General features: G+C 36.0%; 1 protein-coding gene across 6 annotated transcripts in view; it reads right to left on the bottom strand.

The window, feature by feature from the left end:
* The window catches only part of PDE4D (phosphodiesterase 4D), a 1,605,399-nt gene that overhangs the window by 1,377,015 nt on the left and 202,355 nt on the right, over positions 1-26,029 (bottom strand). The gene's annotated exons all lie outside the window — the stretch shown is intronic.

Raw genomic sequence — 26,029 nt, 5'->3', positions numbered from 1 at the left:
AGGATGCTTTTTCTCATAGGCATACCTTTCACCCAGTATGTTTTATTTTCCAATAAATACAAAACTTAATTACATCCCCAAACCATGAAATTAAAAGACGCTTACTCCTTGGAAGAAAAGTTATGACCAACCTAGACAGCATATTGAAAAGCAGAGACATTACTTTGCCAACAATGGTCCGTCTAGTCAAGGCTATGGTTTTTCCAGTGGTCATGTATGGATGTGAGAGTCGGACTGTGAAGAACGCTGAGCGCCGAAGAATTGATGCTTTTGAACTGTGGTGTTGGAGAAGACTCTTGAGAGTCTTGGACTTGCAGTCTTGGACTGCAAGGAGATCCAACCAGTCCATTCTGAAGGAGATCAGTCCTGGGTGTTCTTTGGAAGGAATGATGCTAAAGCTGAAACTCCAGTACTTTGGCCACCTCATGCGAAGAGTTGACTCATTGGAAAAGACTCTCACATGGGGAGGGATTGGGGCAGGAGGAGCAGGGGACAACAGAGGATGAGATGGCTGGATGGCATCACTGACTTGATGGACATGAGTCTGAGTGAACTCCGGGAGTTGGTGATGGACAGGGAGGCCTGGCGTGCTGCGATTCATGGGGTCGCAAAGAGTCGGACACAACTGAGCGACTGAACTGAACTGAAACTCTTTAATGCCAGCTGTGTGTGCAAGGCATTTTCTAGATACTACAAAAGATGATAGAACCTAACTTTGTGGCCTCCACAAACAGTGAAGTGAAGTCGCTCCATCGTGTCCGACTCTTTGCGACCCCATGGACTATATGTAGCCTACCAGGCTCCTCTGTCCATGGGATTTTCCAGGCAATAGTACTGAAGTGGATTGCCATTTCCTTCTCCAGGGGATCTTCCTGACTCGGGGATTGAACCCGGGTCTCTTGCATTGTAGGCAGACACTTTACCATCTAAGCCACCAAAGTGGTCTAGAGGGAAGAGAAATAGTCAACAACTTGTCTAAGAAAAAGACAAAACGCGCCCTCTGCTGGATGGTGGAGTTCACCCAGCTTCAGCCGGGCTGAGGAGCCTGGAGAATGAGCCCCGCCCACTCTGCTGCCTTACACACTGTTCATGCAGTATCCTCAAGGCAAGAAAACTGAAATGGTTTGCCATTGCTTTCTCCAGTGGAGCACGTTTTATCAGAACTCTCCACCATGACCCGTCCATCTTGGGTGGCCCTACACAGCATGGCTCATAGTTTCATTGAGTTAGACAAGGTTGTGATGCATGTAATCAGTTTGGTTAGTTTTCTGCAATTGTGGTCACTTCATAGCAAATAAATGGAGAAACATGGAAACAGTGACAGAGTTGATTTTCCTGCGCTTCAAAATCACTGCAGATGGTGACTGCAGCCATGAAATTAAGACGCTTGCTCCTTGGAAGAAAAGTTATGACAAACCTAGATAGCATATTCAAAAGCAGAGACATTACTTTGCCGACAAAGTTCCGTCTACTCAAAGCAATAGTTTTTCCAGTAGTCATGTATGGATGTGAGAGTTGGACCATAAGAAGGCTGAGTGCCAAAGAACTGATGCTTTTGAACGGTGGTGTTGGAGAAGACTCTTGAGAGTCCCTTGGACAGCAAGGAGATCAAACCAGTCAATCCTAAAGAAAATCAATCCTGAATGTTAAGTGGAAGGACTGATGCTGAAGCTGAAGTTCCAACACTTTGGCCACCTGATGCAAAGAGCCGACTCATTGGAAAAGACTCTGATGCTGGGAAACACTGAAGGCAGGAGAAGAAGGGGATGACAGAGGACAAGATGGTTGGATGGCATCCCTGACTCAAAGGACATGAGTTTGAGCAAAGTTCAGGAGATGATGAAGGACAGGGAAGCCTGGTGTGCTGTAGTCCAGGGGGTCATAAAGAGTCAGACATGACTGAGCTACTGAACAACATCAACAACACGCCGCTGCTACTGTGGAGGGGAGGCACTCCTGCAGGTCTTAGGGCGCCAGGATCCGCCTCTAGCACACACCTGACTATACTGCTTCTGCAAATGAGTGCTTCTCCAACTGTGGGCAGCTCTTCAAAGATAAGAACTACATTTCTTTATGTATCCTGTGTTCCCAACACTTAGTTTAAGGTCTGTTACATAGGAGGCGATCAATAAATGTAGAATGGAAAATTTAATAACCTACATTCCCTCAATCTGGAATGGACTACTGTTCCTTTTCTCTATACACACACATTCACATTTCTGAATATAAAATTCCTACTCAGCTCAAATGTTACTTCCTTCTTATAGCAATTTCTAATCTTCCCTCCTTCTCCCACCCTAAGCAGAAGCTTTTTGTCCTCTCCCCGGGCTTTTCTATCACTGATATCCTTCAAAGTTCTAAAATGGCTTTAAATGACTGCATTCTTAAATCAGTGATTCTCTATTCCCCTCATCCACCAACCCCTCTCAATAATTTCTGATATCATTGCTATTTGTGTGCTGCTTTTCTGTGTAAGCTCCTAGAGGGAGGATTCTGACTCTTAATACCTCATTTCTGATGCCTTAAGCACCCTAAGAGTGCATCCATTAATCGGATTCATAAGAACTTGTTTAGCATCAATGTTAGGCCCGAAGCTATATAAAATTTTGATTAAGTGAAACTACATTTCTAGATGTGACTGAGAGATTCCAGTGGGAAGGGGTCTTTTTAAACCTCTGCAACCTTTGGTCTGATAAAACACTGCTGTGTTTGCTCAAGGGCTGCTGACAAAAACTACTCCATGTATTTTTTTTTTTTTTTTTTTGACACAAGAACAGTTTTATTGAAATCACTGAACACTTGTGCAGTACTTAATATCCGGATTTTGAGACGTTTTAGACAAAAATCTGTTTCCCTTTAAATGGATGAAGAAACCGGATCCTAGTTGGTGGAAGTTAATGCTTGTATCACACAGCTAAGGGGAGGTAGAATCCTAAAATTTGCTTCCAACTTCCACCCGTACCTGACCATGCCAGCTAAAGCGTCTATTTTTGTGTTGCCTAAGTTTAAGGACCATATAAGCTGGACTAACTTCACAACAATAATTTAAAAAATAGAGAAGGATCCCATATTACAGAAAATTTTAAATCGACTATTTTACCATTTATACAATGAAGAAAACTGACAATGCGGGGGGCAGTGGTCAGCCAACACGCAACACAATGTGTTAACAAACAGCCACAAGATTGACGGGCATCACTTATTTCTTTCCATGTTACATCTTGCCTTTTTTGGAGGGAGGAAGGAATAAAAAGGCAGATTGACTCAAACCTATTAAATATACCAATAAAGTTAATATTTGAGTGGAACATGTATTAATTATTCACATAACACTAGCTTTCTACTGCAGTTTAAGAATCCAGCAGATGATGCTAAGGTTTAAGCAAATCCTAGAAGTCATTGCACTGAATGGTTTACTACTCAATTATGAACTGGAAAATAATACTGGGTAATTATTTCAAAGTATAAACTACAGATATAATATTAAAAAAACATAGGTAGTAGAAAACTTCTCTAACTTAAAAGTATAAATGGTTAAGTCAACAGTACCTACTTACAAATTTCACAAAATCAGAATAAACACTCAACTTTTAAGAGGGGCCATTTCAGTCCTGCCTTTACCACTTAATAGGAGAAAGATCTTATATAGGTGGGTCCTTTCATTCAAGGGTGATTTCAAAACCAACTTACAATGTTAATATTATATCTTGGATCCCTGCTAAGAAGACTCTTCAAGGATCTTTCATACTAACTTGAAGTTGAGGAACATACAATTTGAGAAACTAAATAAATGATACAGCTCCTCCTGCACACCCAGGTTACCTACAGTGAGCCTGGATCTGAACTTTAATTCCTAGAGATCTCTCATCTCTTATCCTGAGATACTCAACCTGGGCTCTAGAAGAGGACACCAACCTGTGTTCTAGAGGGCCATGTATTTTTTTTTTTCTTTATTTCAAACTTCCAACCAGTTTCCCTCTAATTCATCTTCCTCTTGGATTATATCACTGATGACATATACTGATGACCTTTCATTTGTTTTATCTTATATGAAACAGAGTAAGAGGTTAAATGATCATTTACCATCAAACAGAAAGAAGCTTCTAACTTTGACCTCCCAAACTTCTACATAAGTATGAATTTTCCTCACCCTTGGGTAAAGGATTCCTGTTAAAGTGCAAATTGTGCTGTCCCTCCCCGCAAAGTTTCAAGACCCTTTATTTGGCCCTTCATGTCTCTATACATAGCAAAACAAAGCAAAAATAAAATGAGGAGTGCACTAAATGCACAGCACAGAAAAGACTCTGATGCTGGGAGGGATTGGGGGCAGGAGGAGAAAGACGACAGAGGATGAGATGGCTGGATGGCATCACCGACTCAATGGACAAGAGTTTGTGTGAACTCCAGGAGTTGGTGATGGACAGGGAGGCCTGGCGTGCTGCGATTCATGGGGTTGCAAAGAGTCAGACACGACTGAGCGACTGAACTGACTGACTGACTGACATAGGACAGACTATGCTACAAATTGTCAACTGGTAAAACATATACAAAGGAAGTTTCCTAACTATAAGGAATCCTGTATGTAACTGGGTACTTTGTTTCAAGTAGTTAGGGAATTCAAAACTTAGCACTCAGAAAAGTTTATTTTTAAAAGTTTGGGGCTTCCCTGGTGGCTCAACGGTAAACAATCCACCTGCCAATGCAAGGGACACAAGTTTGATCCCTGCTTCGGGAAGATTCCACATGCTGTGGAGCAACTAAGCCCACGCACCACAACTACTGAGCCTGTGCTCTAGAGACTGGGAGCCACAACTAACGAGCCCACGTGCCACAGTCATGGAAGCCCACGTGTCTTAGAGCCTGCGCTCCACAAGAGAAGCCACTGCAGTGAGAAGCCTGCCCACTGCAACTAGAGAGCAGCCCCATTCACCGCAACAACAAAGCCTGCCCAGCAACAAAGATACGGCACGGCCAAAAATAAGTAAATAAAATAAAATAAAAAGTTTGAGTCATGCTGAGCAGACTACAGCTGGTATTTTATGTGCTTTCATTTTGAAGTTTCTCATTTACAAGGAAGCATTCATATTTTCTCCAAAGAACATACAGAATTTTCGTTACTTTCGGTCACACGTCTAATTGGTTTTATTCTTGACACTCCAACCATAATTGCAACAGGAACACTGAGGATCGCAATGGGATATGAGTATTTCACCAGAGCATTTCATACTCACCAGATTATGCCATGGATGTACCTTATATTTGAGAATTCATTCTATAAATGCATCTTAGAGATTTCTAATTTTCATAATAAACTAAAGCTGCTTATTCACCTAAGAGAAAACAGCGAAGGAACATGTATAATTGTATTTGAATCAACAGCTACTATGCCTACTAAAATCTTCCCCTTGTTTCACATTGAAGACACCATCACTATATTTTTGCAACTAAAAGTTCTAAACGCAGATAATCTAAAACTAGTCATCTTACTTTCATGTCTTTCCCCAGAGTGGTTTAAAAGAAATGCTTCAGGAAACATTTACAACATTCAAATTTGTCAGATGCTGGAAACTCTGACAAAGTCCAATGTAGGCTGCTTCAAATTCCTTAAAAACTCAAAGAAACAACAGAATGGAAGGTCCAGTGTAACTGCATTAAATGTGTCGGTGGGAACTCAAAATAAGCATGACATGCTGCCCTAACTAATAAAAAAATTCTGGCATAAAACTCAGACAATTTGAGTGATCCTAGAAATCATTATAATCTCTCACCATCTGTCTCTTCTAATTTCTCCATTCCTAACTTCTGTTCCATTTTTCTCAACGCAGCCCTGAAGAGCCTGCTTTGAAGGTTACAGCTCTTTCCCCACCCAAAGGTGGAAGCAGACTTCCCTGCTCCTAAAATAGCAATAAAAAATAACTCTTGAGATGGTTATAGAATCTCCTTTGGACTATACTCTGGTTAAATGTTTAAAGCTCAATTAAAATGCAAATTAACACTAGACAATGAAGCAATTATGGCTATAGTCTGACAAGGGAAAAAATCTGTTTCACCCAAAAATGGAAATTTGGGAAATAGTAATTAAATGCATAGTTATTTTGATTTGACAAAACTTTTTATGGCTTGTAAAGGAGTCAGGAAACCCCAGCTAAAACTGTGCCAGATAAGGGTTTCCAGTCTGGCCAAAAAAGAAAAATGCCACTTTGGAGACACCACAATTTGGGCAGTACATCTTTTAATTTCATGTCACAAAATTGATTTTTCCTGAATTGTTCGACTGGGTAGATTAATGTAGCAAAACTCTGAGTTCTTTGGCAAATGATGAGGATTAGTTGGCACAGTCATTTACTAATGTGGAAGAAATATATCTCCAGATGTTTAGAAATGATTGCTGAGTTACAAAGAGACTGGTATTTGCAATCTCATATGTGTGAGTAGGAGTGATGTCTACAAGCAGCTTTGGTAAAATGTATACATGCATATGAAGCATAGGCTTATTTCATGTGGCAAGCTTTTTTATCTGACAGTAGCAAATGGTGGAGGTGGGTAGAAGAAAATGAAATTAAAATAATAGAAGACCAACAGCAATGAGAGCATAACAGAAAGCACAAGGCACCAAAGAGGAATCTTATGAGAAGCAGATGATTAACATCATAACAGAATGGAGACTGATTCACATTCTGAAGATCTCAGGGAGACAAAAAATATGAGGAAGGAAAAAAAGAAGTTAATGATTGGTGAAAATTAAGGAATGACACAAAAATAATAAATGACTGTGGAAGAGTCAATTATTAACAATTTGTTTATTAATATTAATTAATCAGTAGAATTAATAGAAAATTAGTAGAAAATCCCATGGATGGAGGAGCCTGGTGGGCTACAGTCCATGGGGTCGCACAGAGTCGGACACAACTGAGTGACTTCACTTTCACTTTTCACTTTCATGCATTGGAGAAGGAAATGGCAACCCACTCCAGTGTTTTGCCTGGAGAATCCCAGGGACGGGGGAGCCTGGTGGGCTGCCATCTTTGGGGTCGCACAGAGTTGGACACGACTGAAGCAATTTAGCAGCAGCAGCAGCAGCAGAATTAATAGAATTTATATCTGAGAAAAGCAATATGTTCATATTAAATAAGTAACGGAGGAGTATGGGGACACAGATGAAGCAACTGCACAATGATTTTTAAATCTTTCCTCTATGTGTTCATCATCACAAAACGAAAGTTACAGTCCACTAGTACAAACAACAAATGGTAAGTAGTGAAACAAGGAAAGAGGCCTGAGTATTTTCTAAAGAACAAAATGTTCTGCACTGTCCTGAAGGGACGTGAGGTAGCATCAGAAATTATTAGGATCCTGTTGCTGGGTCTCCTGTTGGTCCAAAGAGCAGCATCTTTAATGAGCAATGACCTGGACACAAACTTAACATCTTGACATGGCCACAAACCATCTTGACATTGCCAGCCTCCATTAGAGACTGATAATATTGGTTTCTGTCTTGGATATTTGCAGGGAAGTGGAAAACAAGTTAACCATCTGCCTTTCTTTAGCTGTAGCTTTAAAGCTGTGAAATTCCAAAAATAAAAGCTAACTATATGCCACAGATTAAATATCAAACTACTAATGATATCTACTATTCAGGTAATGTAAGTATAAGATTCCATTTTCCCATAGCATTCTTTGCACAAAATCATCAATATCAAAGGATATTGTTTGATCACAACAAAAGAATTTACTCCTCTGAATTAAAAATCAACAATATAATTAGGAGGTAAATGCCTAAACATCAAAATATCTGTTACAATATGATGGATAAGAGTAAAATCCTTATGAAAGATATAATGTTAATCATGAAGAAAATCCTAAAAAACAAAAGTAGGGAAGACAGAATTTTACATTTCAGTCTCATTAGCCATCTAAGACATGCAAACCAACACAATGACATTCCATCTGTAAATAGCAAAAATAAAAATTGCAACATGTAAGCCTGGCAAGTGAACAACGAGACAAGAATAATTGTATATCTATGATAGAATACAGTGAAACTGTCTTTTTAGAAAGCAGCTTAGGAAGAGTTTTTGACCTGGAAAGTATGCACACAAATGCTCTCTAAAAGAATTCTATATTATACAAAGAAATGTGCAACAATGAAACAGCAGTTATGTAAATTATGATATATCCATATTATAAAGCTTTTAGTTACACAGGAAAATGTCTATAATAAATTGCAGAATTCAACATTTTACATTAGTTATGATATCAAACTCTATGAGTTGTATGTTTGTGTGTGTGTGTGTATATGTCTGAATTTATGTCCGTTCCCACATATATACGTAGAAAACTACATGATGAGAAAACTAACTCTAAAAAGACACATTATTTTTTAATGAGAAAAACATAATTAATGGAATAAAATTTTCACTGTTTTCCAATAATGCTGTGCATCAACACCTAAGTATCATTTTTTTTGATGGCATTATATCATACAAATGTTTTACAGTCAATTGTGAAAAACAACTATCACTCACATACTAAAAATCCACTGTTAAATTTTAATCTACTTGTAAAAGGTTGTTTCCTTCCATCTAAAAGTGGCCTCAACCGCATTTTTCTCCACATCATCCTTTCTCAGTATTTTCAGATCTTTTAGGAACTTGAGGGGAAAAGTATGGGAAATACAGACATTTAACAGTTCCTGCAAAAAACCATATACAAAACATCTCTATACTTACGGAGGATGGTAAAAGAGCATCTCAAAGCTTAGGGGGATATTTGTATATTAAAACACTTCTTTTCAACTATGGCAAAGCCTGCAGCTCTTAACCGTCAGCATGCAGTCACCTGGAGGGCTTGTAATAGACTGCTGGGCCTCACCTTCAGCTTCTGATTCAGCTCATCTGTTGGGGAAGAGAATGTTTTGGCACGGTTGGTCTCAGGGCCCTAGAAGCCCTGCTCTAACCATCTCCTTCTCTTCCCCTTGCCTTCTCACTCTGGATCTTGCCAAGATTCCTTTCCTTGGTGAACATCTTCAGGATTTGCCCCAATCTTCAATACTGTGCTTGTGCTTTTTTTTATTCCCCACATTTCGCAATTTTACCAAGTACAGTGCAGTGGTAGGAAAACTTCTTCTGGCCATAAGTTTGTTTTGCTGGGCTTCTTACAAACCTGATAATCTACACTCTTCAGCAAAATCACTCAATGTCCTTGTTTCTTCTCAATGTTGCTATTTCTTGGGCATTTGATGTTCATCTGTTTTTGACCTTAATGTGAGTGAAAGCGTCTCTAGACCACTTGCGTTTAGTGCTAACAGCAGAACCCACCGATTTCCTCACCTTCTCCCTCTGTACCAGTTTTCTAATGGGGTAGAAACCCAACCTGATTGCTGTCACTGTTGGTTACTCGACTAACTGTCAAGACTAGAGCTGGAGATGAGGAAATACTGAAAACTCAAATGGGCAGCTCAAACATTAACAAAGGAAGCAGCTGACAGTAAGAGCAACCTGCTTCCACCACCCCTCCCACCATCTTATGAGCCATGATACAGCCTATAAGCTATGCCCCAACTAGAATGTGTCCACAGATGCTAGAGACAGTCACTCTGTTCTCATCCCAGCTCAGATAAGTTTCACCAAATGTACAGAATGCTGAATACAGGCTCTAATGCTGAGATTTTTACCTAGCCTAATCCCCAGGAAACAAAAGCTTGTGGCTCAGAATCATGTAGTGAAGCCAAAATAAATAAAACATAGACTTGACATGAACCGTGCATCACCAGGAGCCTTTGCCTTGAGCCATAGTGGAGAACCCTTCACACCAGCCATGACAGCGCCAGACTGGCTCCTTCCTCACTCAACACTCTGTGACTTGTTCAACTCTAATGACTTCTGCAGTAACTCTGCTCCTATACTTTGAGCTTTAAAACTTGCTGTGCTGTGGTCTAGACTGCACTTCTGGTTCCAAAATGCAGAGATTCGTCAGATTCATCCCTTTGGGATTCACTTAATAAAAGATGCCATAAGCGTTACTGATTAAGAAGCTTTATTTCAGCCTTTGTTTGATGATGTATACCATGGAAGTCTAAAGTTTCTTGATTATTTGGGGTAATCATTTTGCTGGTTATTGTGTCTTTTACTGGAGATCATTTTGCTGGTTATTGTGTCTTTCTCTTGATTATGCTCATTTATAAGTGTATACATTTCTCTTTTTTTCCTATCAGGAAAACTGATGAACTATTTTCTAAGCTATTTCTGTTGAAGAGAGGTTAAAAAGATTCCTGAACACTGACTACCAGTTTACTTAAAATATTATGCAAACAGAAACAGAATAGCCATACTCATTTTTATTGTGCAATTGTATGACAAAAGGTTTATTACCTTTATAAAAGGTAATAACAATTAAATTCAAATACAAGATGACAAAAGAATTCTCCAAAATAAAGGAAAAAATTATGATGTCAACATGTTGGAGGGTTATTAAGATTAAAATTATTACTTTAATTAAATAACATTTGATCCTACCTCTTTTCTAAGGCAATTTCCAACTTTGGAAAAATAACTCTGAGTAGTACTATCAAAATGATCTACAGAAAGATTTTTTAGTCTGTTAAAATAATATCTACCCCAAATCCTTGGTAGTTCAGAAATACTGTAATCCATAGAACTTTATCACATTCACAAGTTATTTTTCATTCTTTGATGCTACCTGCATTTCTTTATTTTTATATGCTGCCCTGGACAACTGTTTAAAGCATTTGAAAGGTAAACTCAGAGCCAGATGGCTGTTTCCACTTGATTTAAAATAATAAAAAAAAACTTGATCTATAAGTAAATAGGCACATTAATAAATATGCAGTGCACTGTCAAAAATATTACATAATTTTGTTTCTTAGGCAAACAGGAATTTTTTAATGCTGTCAACATTTTCATCATTGTTTAAAGGTTAATTCAAGTTCTCAAAAGCTGAAATTTACTCACTCATAAATATATTTATAAGGGAAATTTGAAACAAAGGAAACAAGAATATACTTTATAAAATTAGAAGTATTTTCTAACTTTTGCAACTACTGTTATTGACATTTCTAAATGTTCAGGTAAGTTTAATTCAGGAAAATGCATAAACGCTAATAGTACAATTTTGGTAAATAGAGACTCCCAGGCAACACATACCCTTATGAAGATATAAAGCATTTCCATCACCTGGAAAGTTCTCTCGTGTCTCTTTCTGGTCAGTTTTTCTTCACAGAGGCAATTTTCTTTTTTTTGTAAACTTGCATTAGTTTTGTTCTGTGCACACATGCTAAGTTGCTTCAGTCGTGTCTGACTCTTTGTGACCCTATGGATTATAACCTGCCAGGCTCTTCTGTCCATGGGATTCTCCAGGCAAGAATACTGGAGTGGGTTGCCATGCCCTTCTCCACGGGATCTTCCCTGCCCAGGGATTGAACCCACTGTTGTTATGTCTTCTGAACTGGCAGGCAGGTTCTTTACCATTAATGCCACCAATTTTGTTCTAGAACTTTCTATAAATGGAATTATATATGATGTATTCTTTTTATTTTGGTTCTTTTCTTTTGTGACAGTCATTCATGTTGTTGCATGGATCAGTAGTTCACTCATTTTTATTAAGGAACAGAATTCCATTGTATAACTATACCAACATTTGTTTATTCATTCTCATATTTATAAACATGTGAGGTGTCTCTGGTTTGGAGATACTGTGAATAGAGCTGCTATAAACATTCTAAACAAGTCTTCATGTGTATATAAATTTGTATTTCTTATGGGTAAATAACCACAGTAGAATTACTGGGCTAAAGGGTAGGTGTATTTAGCTTTTTTTAATTGCAAAATCCCTTTTCAAAGGTATTTATAACATTTAATATTCCTATCAGCAATCTATAAACGTTCAGTGACTCCAATTCTCAGCAATATTTGGTGATGTCAATAGATTTCAATTTAGCCATTCTAGTGGGTACATAATAATATCACACTGCGGTTGTAAATGCATTTCCCTGAAGACTAAAAATATCAAACATTCTTTACAAGTATTCATGCATGTATCTTTGCAAAGCATCCACTGAAGTACTTTGTCCATGTTTATTGATTTGTATTTTTCTTACTGAGTATGGGAGGTGTTTATATAATACTTACTAAAGTCCTTTGTTAGATAAGTTTTACAAATATTTGCATCCCATAACATTTACTTAATCATGTCTTCTGATGAGCAGTCTAACTTATCAACTTTTATTTTTCATCTTATAAAGAAATATTGGCCAACTACTGTCTTAGTTCAGGCTGCTGTAACAAAATATCACAGATTGGGTGGCTTTTAAACAATATAATGTATTTCTCACAGTTTCATAATCTGAGCGGTCCAAAATCAAGGTATCAGAAGAGTCAGTGTCTGGTAAGGTTCTGCTTCCTGTTTCATAAACAGCCATCTCTAGCAATATCCTTATGGAAACTTGATTTCCATGGGGAAAAAAATAATTCTCTACTTTAACTTCAGATGATAAACAAAAATTAATCCATAATGGATCACAGACAAGATTAAAACTACAACACTACTAGAAGAAAACATAAGATAATATTTTTCAAGTTCATGGTTGTGATGGACTAGAAGTTTGAGTCCTCCCAAAATTCATATATTAAAATATAACTCCCAATGTGATGATATTAGGAGATGGAGCTTTTGGGAAGTAATTAGGTCACGAGGTTGGAGCCCTTCTAAGGGACTGAAGAGACCAGAATTCTCCCTTTCTGCCATATAAGGACATAGCAAGAGTGAATGTCTGGCAAAAAAGAAACAGACTCACAGATACAGAAAACAAATTGTGGTTTCCAAAGGGGTGAGGGAAGAGGGGCAGGGACAAGTTAGGGGTATGGGATTGAGATACAAACTGCTGTGTATGAAACAGATAAGCAACAAGGATATATCATATAGTACAGAGAATTATAACCATTATCTTATAATAACTTATAATGGAGTATAATCTACAAAAATACTAAATCACTGTGCTATACATCTGAAAATAATATAATATTATAAATCACCTATCCTTCAATAAAAATTAAATTTTTTAAAATAAAGTAATAAAAGCTACAAGCATGGAGAAATAAGAATCATTGGAGAGTTTTCTAAGATTCACTATGAATAGAACTTGTTAACATAGATGGTAAAAATGTATTATGGAACTTTAAATGTGAGAAAAATAAGCAGTTAGATGGAAATAAATAAGTCTAGAAGCATATTATAGTGTCCATTTATATTTAAATCAGGTCATTCTCTCAACTTCATCACTAAAATGATGGTTTTAACTACTCAGTCTTCTGGGGAAATTACTTTCCATGAGATTGTACACCCAATTGTGTAATAAAAATAGGGTTCCAATTACTGAAATACTCCTTATAATAAAATTTTTGGTATTATTCTATAAACAAAGGTCAGTAGGTTCACCTTCTTATAAGTCAAAGCATTTTTATTTATAGGAGAGAATATTTAAGCCACTTTAAATATCTATTTAAGGAGATGCCAATGTTAAAATATTGTGAAAATTTTAACACAATATAGCTTCAATGCAAGCTTAATTTGGCATATACAAAGAGGAAACAACTTCAAGATGTTCCAAGTGTGAAGCCCACCCCGGTTATAAATTACTCATTTTTATGGATGTGATTAACATGCTTCTAGCACATTCAACCCTAGAGTAGGATTTTCAGCTAGTTCAAATGTACATTCAAAATAATGTATTCCTAGAGTTTCTAGTTATTTTTGTACTTGAATTCTGGATAATCCCTCTACTTGAATAAAAACTGTGAATTCTTTATTTGGCCATGGTTTATATGTAGTCTGACAATTCTTTTCATCTCTCTTCAGCTCAACTAACATCTATCAGTAAAATAAAAGCAAATTATAGGTAGAATCTCAAATAACTGATCAGGTACAGAAAATTCACTTGCATCAAGTATGTTATTTTTCCCTAATATCTCCTGTTTACAGCTAACTTCCTGGCATTCAATTAATGTAAATGTGTTTACCTAAAAGATCAGAGAAGTTATTTACCTTTATAACCATTCAGAACAGGAAAAATCTTTCTACTTGTTTCAAAATACGGTATAAACACATTCCTAAAGTAATTGTAAATAAATTTATTCCTCTGAAACTTGATTTTGAAAAATACACAACTGAAAATTACACATAGAGAATACATACATCATAACTATGGAAGAACAATGACTATATCTAGATACATAATTAGATCACTATTTTGAAAATGCAATTGCACACTCAAATAAACATTCACTAACTTCTATCACTTTTCCTCCCACTCCAACCTTTCAACATATTCCTGTGTTTTTCATGTCAATTTTAATTCCTATATCATTTTTTCCTCTATTAAGAACAATTTGTTGAATGGTTTAATTTCTTTAACACATGCAACTCAATTATGTTTTCTTATTAATGTATATAACAGTGAGGCTGATTTCTGCAGATTATTTGACCTTTCATTTTCTACTTGTGTGACCCTTGCAAATCTGCAGCATAAAGGAAATTCTTGTTTTCCAGTTATATCATCTATCACAATTTGGAAAATACAACAAACAGATGAAAGGCATTTGGAATATAACACAGTGGATTCAAACCCTGTGAAATTCTGTTACATTTTAACAGTAATTTTTGAGCTTTTAGGGTTCTCTCTTACCATTTGAGCTATTCTTACTTCAAAAATGGAAAGAATAGATCCTATTTTGAATTCATATTTTAATATTACACATAGAATTGTGTCTTAATTCCAAGCAGAGATAAAGGTTCAAAAATTAAATTATTAGTGTTCAATCTCTAAACAAAAGTAAAATACTGTTTTTTTCCTCAGCTTTCTGATAGGAGGTTCAAGTTCAAATAGTTTCTGGCTAGCACCCTTCAATGCTTATCACTAAAACCACTGAAGACAAATTTTAAAAGCAAACTAACAGAAAACCAATTCCATAATCTATAAGGAATAGATAGATGCTAACTTTGAAAACCCAAAAGGGAATTTAATGATACCATGCAATATTCAATTTTCACTTCAAGTCAGCAGGCTCAAAGACATAGAAAATTAAGAATACATCCTTCTTTTCTTTATAAGAGAGTTGTCCAGAGTTCTTGGCTTTAGGAATTATTCTTTGAGGCAAATACTCTTTCTCTCATCATCCTATTATCCTTAAGAGAACAACAACAACAAAAAAAAAAAACCCATACAGTAGGGGGAAGAGGCTGGTAGTATACATTCTAGAAATATGAGCCTAAATAGGTAAAAACTTTGGTGGATGAAGTGGAAAGAACAGGTGAATAAGGCACAGAGGAATAACCCTGACTTGGGGGGAATTACAGATACCATGTATAATTTCTCCTTAGAGTATCAAACACATCAGACTATGGGAGTTGAAAGAAGATCAAATTGCAACTGAAGTACCTTAAAAACTGTCAGAGAATGCTAATGAAATGAAAACAATGCCTGTTAAACTATAAACTGAACATTGAAATTTTCATGACCATCACTGTAGAAAAGGTAGAAAAGAAGCTAAAACAAGGAAAATATGCTCAATCTGTGCATTCTTCAATGATACAGAAAAAAAAAAAAAAGCATATAACAAAGGAGAGAACAATGCTCCAAAACTTCAGAACAAACTTCTAAAAGTTTTCTTACTGGAGAAGCCAAAAGAAAATTTCAGAAAGAAATTAGCATCCTCACAGAAGGGAGACTCATGGATCCAGAAAAAAAGACAAATGAGTAAAGACCTACTTTGAAATACAGTCTTTGTTTTTCCACTTCTCAATTATCTTTTACTTTCTCCTTATCAGATCTTATGGGCTTTCCTGGTAGCTCAGATGGTAAAGTGTCTGCCTGCAATGTGGGAGACCTGGGTTCTATCCCTGGGTCAGGAAGATCCCCTGGAGAAAGAAATGGCAACCCAATCTAATACTCTTGCCTGGAAAATTCTATGGATGGAGGAGCCTAGTAGGCTACAATCCATGGGATTGCAAAGAGTTGGACACGACTGACCAATTTCACTGGTTATCAGATCTTATAGAACAGTTATACAGGCCTTAAAATCACCATCTTCAGTATCAATTATCTATTTTGAATTGATTTGTAATCTTTCTGTTTTAATATCCTTTTCTTTTTTCCTATCTAACTTTAAAATAATTGAGTAAAGACTTAAATCATCATTTTTTTAACTAGTGAATAAAGAAAAAATCTGTAAGATTTCAAATAAGATTAAAAATCTTCACCTACAAAAGAAATTTAAAATATGCTAGTTCTGGTGACATCACCAATAAGGCTGAATAAGAGTTTTCTATTAATAACATCCTCCCTTAAAAGAACACCACTTTTGACAATAACCCAGGAATGAGAGAGCTCTTGTGGAAATCCAGGAGTTTGGTGGAATCAGGAAAATAATACACAAAATGAGAAGTTCAACAGAGATATGTAAATCACAAAAAGAACCAAATAAATTCTGGAGATGAATAATACAAAAAGTGAAATGGAAAAAAAAAAAACAAACCCACAACAGACAGTAACAACAGTAGACTGGATCAAGCAGAATCTGTGAAGTAGAGACAGATCATTTAAATATCCTTATAGCTTAGCTGGTAGAGAATCTGCCTGCAAAGCAGGAGACCTGGGTTCAATCCCTGGGTTGGGAGGATCCCCTGAATAAGGAAATGGCAACCCATTCCAGTATTCTCGCCAGGAGAATCCCATGGACAGAGGAGTCTGGCAGGCTACAGTCCACGGGGTCACAAGAGTCAGATATGACTTAGCATAAACTACCACCACCAGAGTCAAAAAAAAAAAAGAAGAAAAAATATGAAAAAAGTAAATAAAGGCTATATGAGGCACAGAATACTATTGAGAAACAATCTATAGGTTATGAGAGTCCCAGCAGAACAAAAACAGCACAGTGTTTATTTAAAGAATCAAAGGTTGAGAACTTTTCAAAACTGAGAAGCTATTTGGACATACAAGTTCTTGAAGCTCATAAGTGTTCCTAAATTTTTAATTCAAAACAATCTTTTTCACGACATATTATAATAAATTGCCTAAAATCAAAGACAAAGAAAAACAAATTTAAAGCACTGAGAGAAAAAAAAGTATTCACATACAAGGGAGATTTCTATAAGGCTACCAGCAGATTTCTCAGCAAACCAGGAAAAAGTGGGATAATATATTCAAATTGTTGAAAGATAAAACTACCAACCAAGGGTACTTTACCCAGAAAAGTTGCCCTTCAGACATGAAAGAGAGATAAAAACTTACCCAAACAAACTGAAGTTGAAGGAGTTCCTCACTGCTAGATCTGCCTTACAAAAAAGAGTAAGAAGTGCTTAAATGAGTTCTTTAAGCTGAAACTTTAAAATGTTATTAAGTAACAATAAATCTTCTGAAAATGTATGACACAATAATAAAAGTAAGTACAGTTGACCCTCGAACAATGTTGAGGGGATAACCATGTATAATTTATAATCTGGCCTCTAAATGATGTTTCTTGTTTGGCAGATTCAATGAACCAGGAATCGTATAGGGCTGTAGTATCTACTACTGAAAAATAGCCATGTGTAAATGAACCCATGCAGTTCAAATTGTGTTGTTAAAGAGTCAACAGTGTCTAGTCAAAATCAGAAACTATAATACTGTAATATAGGGCTGTATTAATTACTTAACTCTAGTATAAAAGTTTATGACATAAGTATTAAAAATAAGTATTGCTAAAATAACTTGTCAATGGATACACAGAATAAAATGAGGTAAACTTTGACATCAAAAACAAAATTACGTGTGAGGAATAAATGTGTTGAGTTTTCATATTCAATCAAAGGTAAGTAGTTATCATTTTAAAACAGACTATTATATCTAGGTTTTATTTAAGCCTCATAAAGCACAAGGTAATTACCTACAGTAAATACACAAAATTAAAAGAGAAGGGAATCAATCATACAACTACAGAAAATCAACTTTTCACAAAGGAAGACAGCAAGAGAAAAAGAAAAAGACAGGAAACTATAAAACAACCAGAAAACTATTAATAATGGCATTAGTAAATCTTTGTCAAACAATAATTAGTTCAAAAGTAAATGGATTAAATTCTCTTATCAAAAGGCACGGAATAGATGATTAGATTTTTTTTAAAAAAGACTTAACTATATGCTGCCTATTAGAGACTAATTTCAGTTTCAAAGACAAAAGTGAAACGACAGTAAGGCTCAAAGTGAAAGGATGGAAAAAGTTATTCCACAAAAAGGAAAACAAACAAACAAAAAAAATCAGCAGAGGTAACTATATTTGTATCAGACAAAAGAAACTTTATGGCCAAAACTGTAACAAGAGACAAAGGTCATTACATAATGATAAAGGGGTTGATTCATCAAGAGAATATAACAATTGTAAATCTATATGCACCCAAAATTGGAACATCCAAATGCATTAAGCAAATCTAACAGAACTGAAAGAAGAAATAGACAACAACACAGAGACAGCCCAGGGCTTCAATATCCCACTTTCAACAATGGATCGATCATCCAGACAGAAAATCAATGAGGAAACAGCAGACTGGAAAAACACTATAGGCCAAATGGACCCAGCAGACATATACGAAACATTCCATCCAAAAGCAGCAGAATGCACATTCTTCTCTTTTCTTCCTGGGGTCTCAGTTGTGATTTATTATCATGGCTCACAAGATACATTTCCTAAGAAGTTATACAATAATTGTCACAACACAGGATCTAGATTTCTCAACAGGATCTAGATTTTCTCAAAGAGTCATAACTCTTTGCTGCCTAGGAATAATAGTCTTATTGCGAACAAGATTTACAAGATTGTCCAATATTTGGTTACTATGTTTTTCATGAATTTAGAAACAAAAACAGTGTGTGCGTCCCTCTAGGATCTGAAATGCAAATCTCAATATACTTTCCCATAATTACATCTAAAGGGGGAACTTTCTCCCAAAATTTAAGAAGCCAATTAGGTTTTATCAGATAATTTAAGGTCCAATTCCTCTCCCAACGAGTAACACACATATCCATTTTAAAGATGACTCCCCACTGCAATAATATTTCTGTAAGATTCCTTTCCCTTTACCTCTGAGAAGTTTCACATAGATCTGAAAATAAAGGAAAATAAAATCATTTCCACAACAATTCTATAATTTAATTTTCAAAATGTTATTAGACAAGAGGTCAAATTCATTGAAATACCAACAAAAAATAGTTTCAACAAGCTAAAAGCAAATGACCATCCTATATATTGCAAGGTTTTATTATTTATTTATATAATAATTGTGCTAATTAACCTGAATTATGAGAATCCTTTATAACATATACATATAAGATCATCACAAGGTACACTTTAACTATACTAGGATTTTTAAATTGTATTTCAATATAGCCAAAACAACAACAACAACAAAGATCATATATTACGGACAGATAAAAATATCAGAGCTATAAAGCATAAAAATCAAGCAGGCCGTCTATGGGCTTCCCTTGTGGCTCAGCTGGTAAAGAATCCGCCTGCAATGTGAGAGACCTGGGTTCGAGACCTGGGTTAAATCCCTGGATTGGGAAGATCCCCTGGATAAGGGAAAGGCTACCCACTCCAGTATTCTGGCCTAGAGAAATCCATGGGCTGTAAAGTCCATGGGGTTGCAAAGAGTCGGACGTGACTGAACGACTTTCACTTCACTTCACTTCACTTCACTTCACTTCAGGCCATCTATTTGCTCACACAATGCACAAGTATGTGGATCACATACACAAAAACACAACAGAAATTAATATCAGAAGATAATCTTAAAATAAAAACATAGAAGGTAAATTTAAAATAAAATATTCCAAAATGGCACAGACTAAAGAAGAAATCAAAATTCCAATTACAAACTATTTTAACATTAAGAACATAAAACCTAATGATTGTGGCAAAAGATGGACTCAAAGGGGAAAAAAGCATGATATTTAGGGTCTTTTTAAAAAATGAATTAAAATAAATGAACAATGTATTCAATTTGATAAACTGTTAGATTTCAATAAAATAACCATAAGAAAAGTAGCAATAATGAATCATTAAAAATAAACACAGAAGCAGATATTCATTTAATAAGCTAGAAAAAGATCAATAAAATAAAGCTAAGGAAAATCAGAAAAATGAATTAATAAAAATAAAAGAAAAAGGGGCAATGAGATAAAAAACCATAAGATCATCTCAATATATGCAGAAAAGTATTTGTAAAAATTCAACACCCATTTATGATAAACTCTCAAAAAATTGGTATAGCAGAAACATGTCTCAAGATAATAAAGGCCTTATATGACAAACTCATATGACAGCTAACATTATACTCAGTGGTGAAAAAACAAAAAGCTATTCCACTAAAGTCAGGAATAAGACAAGAATATCCACTATTGCCATTCTTAATAGCATAGTATTGGAAGTCCTTGCCAGAGCAATTAGGTAAGAAAAAGAAATAAAAGGCATCCAAATTGAAAAGCAAGAAGTGAAAATGTCACTATTTGTGAATGACTTAATTTTATATAGAGAAGACTATAAAGATGCCACCAAAATAATATTAAAAATAACAAACACAGTAAAGTTGTAGGATACAAAATGAACATACAAAAATCTGTTGCATTTCTATACACTAACAATGAGGTAGAGAAATAGATATTAAGAAAATAATCCCATTTATAATCACAATGAAAAGAATAAACTACCTAGAAATAAATTTAATTAAGGAGGTGGTAGACCTGTATTTTGAAATCTGTAAGACATTGTTGGAAGAACTGAAGAAGACACAAATAAATGGAAAGATATTCCGTGCTCATGGATTGGAAGAATTAACTTTGCTAAAACGTCCATATTTCCTTTAAAAATCTATAGATTCAATGCAGTTTTCATTAAAATCCCAAGAACTCTTTTCACAGAAATAGAACAAAATATTCTAAAATTTATTTGGAACCATAAAAGATCCCAAATAGCAAAAGCAATCCTGTGGGGAAAAAAAAACCTGGAGGTAGCATGTACTCTCATTTCAAACTATTTCACAAAGCCACAGCAATCAACACAGCATGGGACTGGTAAAAAGAAAAAAGCAGATACATAGATCAGTGCAACAGAATTGAAAGTCCAATATAAATTCACACATTATAAACAATTTATGACAAAGGAACAAAGAGCATACAATGGAGAAGTGATAGTCTCTTAAATAAATGATGTTGGAAAAATTTAACAGCCACATGCAAGAAAAGGAAACTACACAACTATCTTTCACCATCACAAAAATCAATTTAAAATGGATTAAAGACTTGAATGTAAGATCTGAAACCATAATCCTAGGAAAACACATAGGCCATATGCTCTTTGACATGAGTGTTAGCAATATCTTACTAAGTATGTCTTCTTAGAAAAGAGAAACAAAAGAAAAATAAACAAATGGGATTATATCAAACTAAAGAGCTTTTGCACAACAAAGGAAACCACCCACAAAACAAACAACCTACAAAATGGTAGAAGATATCTACAAATAGTTATCTGATACAGATTAATATCCAATATATAAAGAATTCACAGAACTCAATAACAACAAACAAACAAACAACAAGAAGAAAAAAAAAAACCCAACCTCATTTAAAAATGGGCAGAGGAGTTGAAAAGACATTTTTCCAAAGAAGACATACAGATAGCTAACTGGTATATGAAAAGATTTCAACATTACTAATTATTATGTAAATGCAAATCAAAATCTCAATGAGCTATCACTTCACACCTATTAGAGTGGCTATTATCCAAAAGGCAAGAAATAACAAGTATTGGCTAAGACTTGGAGAAAAAGAAATCCTCAAGTGCTGTTGGTGGGAATGTAAGTTGATGTGCAGCCACTATGGAAAACAGTATGGAGAGTCCTCAAAAAATTAATAAGAGAACTATCATATGATCCAGGAATTCTACTTCTGGGTATTTATTCAAAAAATTTGAAAACACTAATTCGAAAAGACATATACACTGCTATGTTCATTGAAGCTTTATTTACAATAGCCAAGATAGAGAAGCAACCTAAGTGTCCATCAACAAATAAATGCATAAAGAAGATGTGGGGTGTGTGTGTGTGTGTGTGTGTGTGTGTGTGTGTGTGTGAAATATATATATACATATATATACATATATATACATATATATATATATATATATATATATATATATATATGAAAGTGAAAGTCGCTCAGTCGTGTCTGACTCTACGACCCCATAGACTATACAGTCCATGGAATTCTCCAGGCCAGAATACAGGAGTAGGTCAACTTTCTCTTCTCCAGGGGATCTTCCTAACCCAGGGATCAAACCCAGGTTTCCCACATTGTGGGTGGATTTTTTACCAGCTGAGCCACAAGGGAAGCCCAAGAATACTGGAGTGGGTAGCCTATCCCTTCTCCAGCGCATCTTCCTGACCCAGGAATTGAACTGGGGTCTCCTGCATTGCAGGCAGATTCTTTACCAACTGAGCTATCAGGGAAGCCCATAATATATACATACACATAAAAAGTTTTTAGGAAATCTATCTTTAAAAAAGGAAAAGGGTATAGGCTATTTAAGAGCCAAATTATTTTAAAATTATACTACATCTCAAAACAAACATGGAAGGTGGCCATATCCATTTTACCTGTATATTTTAAACCTGAAAGCAAATCTGACAATGATAGTTTTTTAAAAGACATACTTATCTTACTTGTATTAAAATGAAGATACAAGTAAAGTATTTGGGGGCTTTCCTGGTAGCTGATAGGGCTTCCCTGGTGGCTCAGATGGTAAGGAATTCACCTGCAATGTGAGAGACCTGGGTTCGATCCCTGGGTTGGTAATATCCCTTGGAGGAGGGCATGGTAACCCACTCCAGTATTTCTGCCTGGAGAATCCCTACAGACAGAGGAGCCCGGTGGGCTACAGTCCATGGGGTAGCAAAAAGTTGGACACGACTGAGCAACTAAGCACACTGGTAGCTCAGATGGTAAAGAATCTGCCTGTAATGCAGGAGACCCAGATTCAAGTCCTGGGTTGGGAAGATCCCCTGGAGAGGGGAATGGCAACCCACTGCAGTATTCTTGCCTGGAGAATTCCATGGACAGAGGAGCCTGGCAGGCGACAGTTCATGGGGTTGCAAAGAGTCGGACACAACTGAGTGACTAACACTTTCACATAAGTAAAATATTTACATAAAATGAAATTAAAAGAAACTGACAAGTTTACAACTAAGTAAGAGATACAAATTCTTAAAACAATAAGACAAAGCCAGAATTATTTTTCATAGTCACTCTTTTTCTTAAAATATCAAAGGAAAAACAGATAACGGGAGTTACGCCATTCTAGATAATATAGACTATTAGAAACCATAACAATTAAAACACGATACCAGCTTCAGACAAGAAAGACAAATGATTGCAAGAAAAAGATTAGCTGCCAAAGATTCATATGCTAAATATGTATGGTACAAAATTTCAATATAAGAAAATGCGACATTTCAAATCACTGAAGAATGTGAAGATAAATAAATCACAACAAGCTATGAAGAAAACTGGCATGTACATGCCCAGAAAATACTCAAGTCACAAAGGGAGAGGCTAAGGGCCAGAGGCTAAACTCCAAATTCAGCAAGACAAACCATTTGAAATTAAGCAGCTCATCAATCATGCTACTGGAACTATGGATGTGCATCAGCTTTGTCTGCATTTACTAGTCCATCATTTTCCTTCCTCCTCATCCTTCATTTGCCACTGTCTCAGCATCACACTGGGCTTCCTCGATGGCTCAGATGGTAAAAGAATCTGATTGCAATGCAGGAGACCTGGGTTCAATCCCTGGGTCAGTAAGATCCCCCAAAGAAAGGAATGGCTACCCACTCCAGTATTCTTGCCTGGAAAATTCCATGGACAGAGGAGCCCAGCAGGCTACAATCCACGGGGTCACACAGAGTTGGACACAACTGAACAACTAACACTTTCACTATTTTCAGGATCACACGAGCTTTGGTTCAGTTCAGTCGCTCAGTCGTGTCCAACTCTCTGAGACCCCACGGACTGCAGCATGCCAGGCCTCCCTGTCCATCACCAATTACCAGAGCTTGCTCAAACTCATGTCCATAGAGTTGGTGATGCCATCCAACTATCTCCTGCTCTATCGCCCCCTTCTTCTCCTGCCTTCAATCTTGCCTAGTATCAGGGTCTTTTCCAATGAGTCAGAGGGTGGGATGAATTCAGAAAGTAGCATTGACATATATACACTATCATGGGTAAAATAGCTAGCTAGTGGGAAGCTGCTATGTTGCATGGGGGGAGCTCAGCTTGGTGTTCTCTGACAAGCTAGAGGGGTGGGATGAGGGGCTGGAAGGGGGCTCAATAGGAACATGATATACATATAATAATGGCTGATTTGCACTGCAGAAACCAATACAACATTGTGACGCAATTATTCTCCAATTAAAATAACAATGAAAAATTTTTAAAAAGAAAAAACAATCACAATGTCCCCACAAATTATGCCCCCTAAATTAACCAAAATGATATAGCAAGGAGAAATTTTAAAAACCTTTTTGTACAGAGGCCATTTCTTATTTTCATGACACTTAAAAAGAGAGATGTTTCTATTCTATTTATGTAGAACAGGAATATTTAATCTCATAAAATGCTATTGAGGAAAAGAGAATATAAATTTTGCCTTGACATATGAGAAGCACTTTTATATCCAAAAGCCTGGTAAATGCCAAATTCTAACATGTTTGACTTTCCAACTAACCTTCTTTTTTTCAATATATTCTATAACATAACCTTTTGTAAGACTGAATTTAAATTACTTTTATTTTGAGAAGTGTCCAACATTCCTTGTTGAATTCCATGGTACCAAATATCCAGGTGAGGAGGTTTCTAAACTATCCTATCACACACTTTTCTGGGCTGTTTTTAACTTTGCTGTAGACATTTAACGATAGCCTAATTTTCTAAAAATAATAACAACTCTTTGGTAACTGGTCACAAAACTAATGTCATTATAAGATTGCCAACCCACCATATAAAGAGAAAAGTCAGAAACCCCACAAAGGCTTGAGTTTCTAAATGATGCCATAGAGGCCAAGACGTGTTCAAAGTGCAGTTTAGGATATTCTCCAATGAATGTTACCCCCTAACTCAGCACGGTTCATATTTATGGTATTATGGAAAAAAGCCAAAGAAGAAAATTTCATCTGTAGTCTTTACAATCATTTTTCTCCCGGATACCAAAAGAGCATTCAGTCAGCAAAACAAATGCCCTGTTGCAGAGCACAGGGGTTCAAAATTGAAAATTCCCCTAGATTCTCAATGTTCTTCCTAGGTAACAAAGATACCCCACCACCATCACCATTTGCCCTCAATATTCTACTGTTCTTCCTCTCAATGATGTATCTATGGTTAAACTCTTCCCTGAAAAATAATAACTTGCAGATAATAACCAAGTAGGATATAGTTATTTATGTTGTTTCTGTGTTTCTGTCTTCATATATATTATAAACATGTTGAGATCTGAAAGTATATGGCTTTCTGCCTAGATACTCACTGTTCTGTTTATTTTAAAGTGCCTCTTGAAAATCTGTTAGTATCACTTAAATCTTATTGGGGAGAACCAAGAAAAAAAGACACTAAGACATAAATCAGTGTTTGTGTATTAGTGTCTATGTTTATGCACAAATGTTTTTGCCCATCCTCTGGCATCTTTCTCCTTAGAGACAACCTAGTGACAAGAAGAAACAGGAATCGTAACAGGAAACTAAATTTGAATTATAATTTTAATGAATTCTGTTTTCTACAATGTCAACATCCAAGGGCAACCACATTTGTAGAAAAATGGAAGTGTGGTAGTCACTGTTCATGAGTCTAGCCATAAACCACTGAACAAAAAAAAATCCTGTACCCTGAAACCTTGACATTACAAACTCAATTTAGGAAAAAAAATATTTGAAATAGGTAA

Source organism: Bos taurus, chromosome 20 (assembly GCF_002263795.3).
Source record: "Bos taurus isolate L1 Dominette 01449 registration number 42190680 breed Hereford chromosome 20, ARS-UCD2.0, whole genome shotgun sequence".
Taxonomy (NCBI): Eukaryota; Metazoa; Chordata; class Mammalia; order Artiodactyla; family Bovidae; genus Bos; species Bos taurus.
The sequence above is the reverse complement of the archived record's forward strand: the minus strand, read 5'-3'. Positions and strand labels throughout refer to the sequence as shown.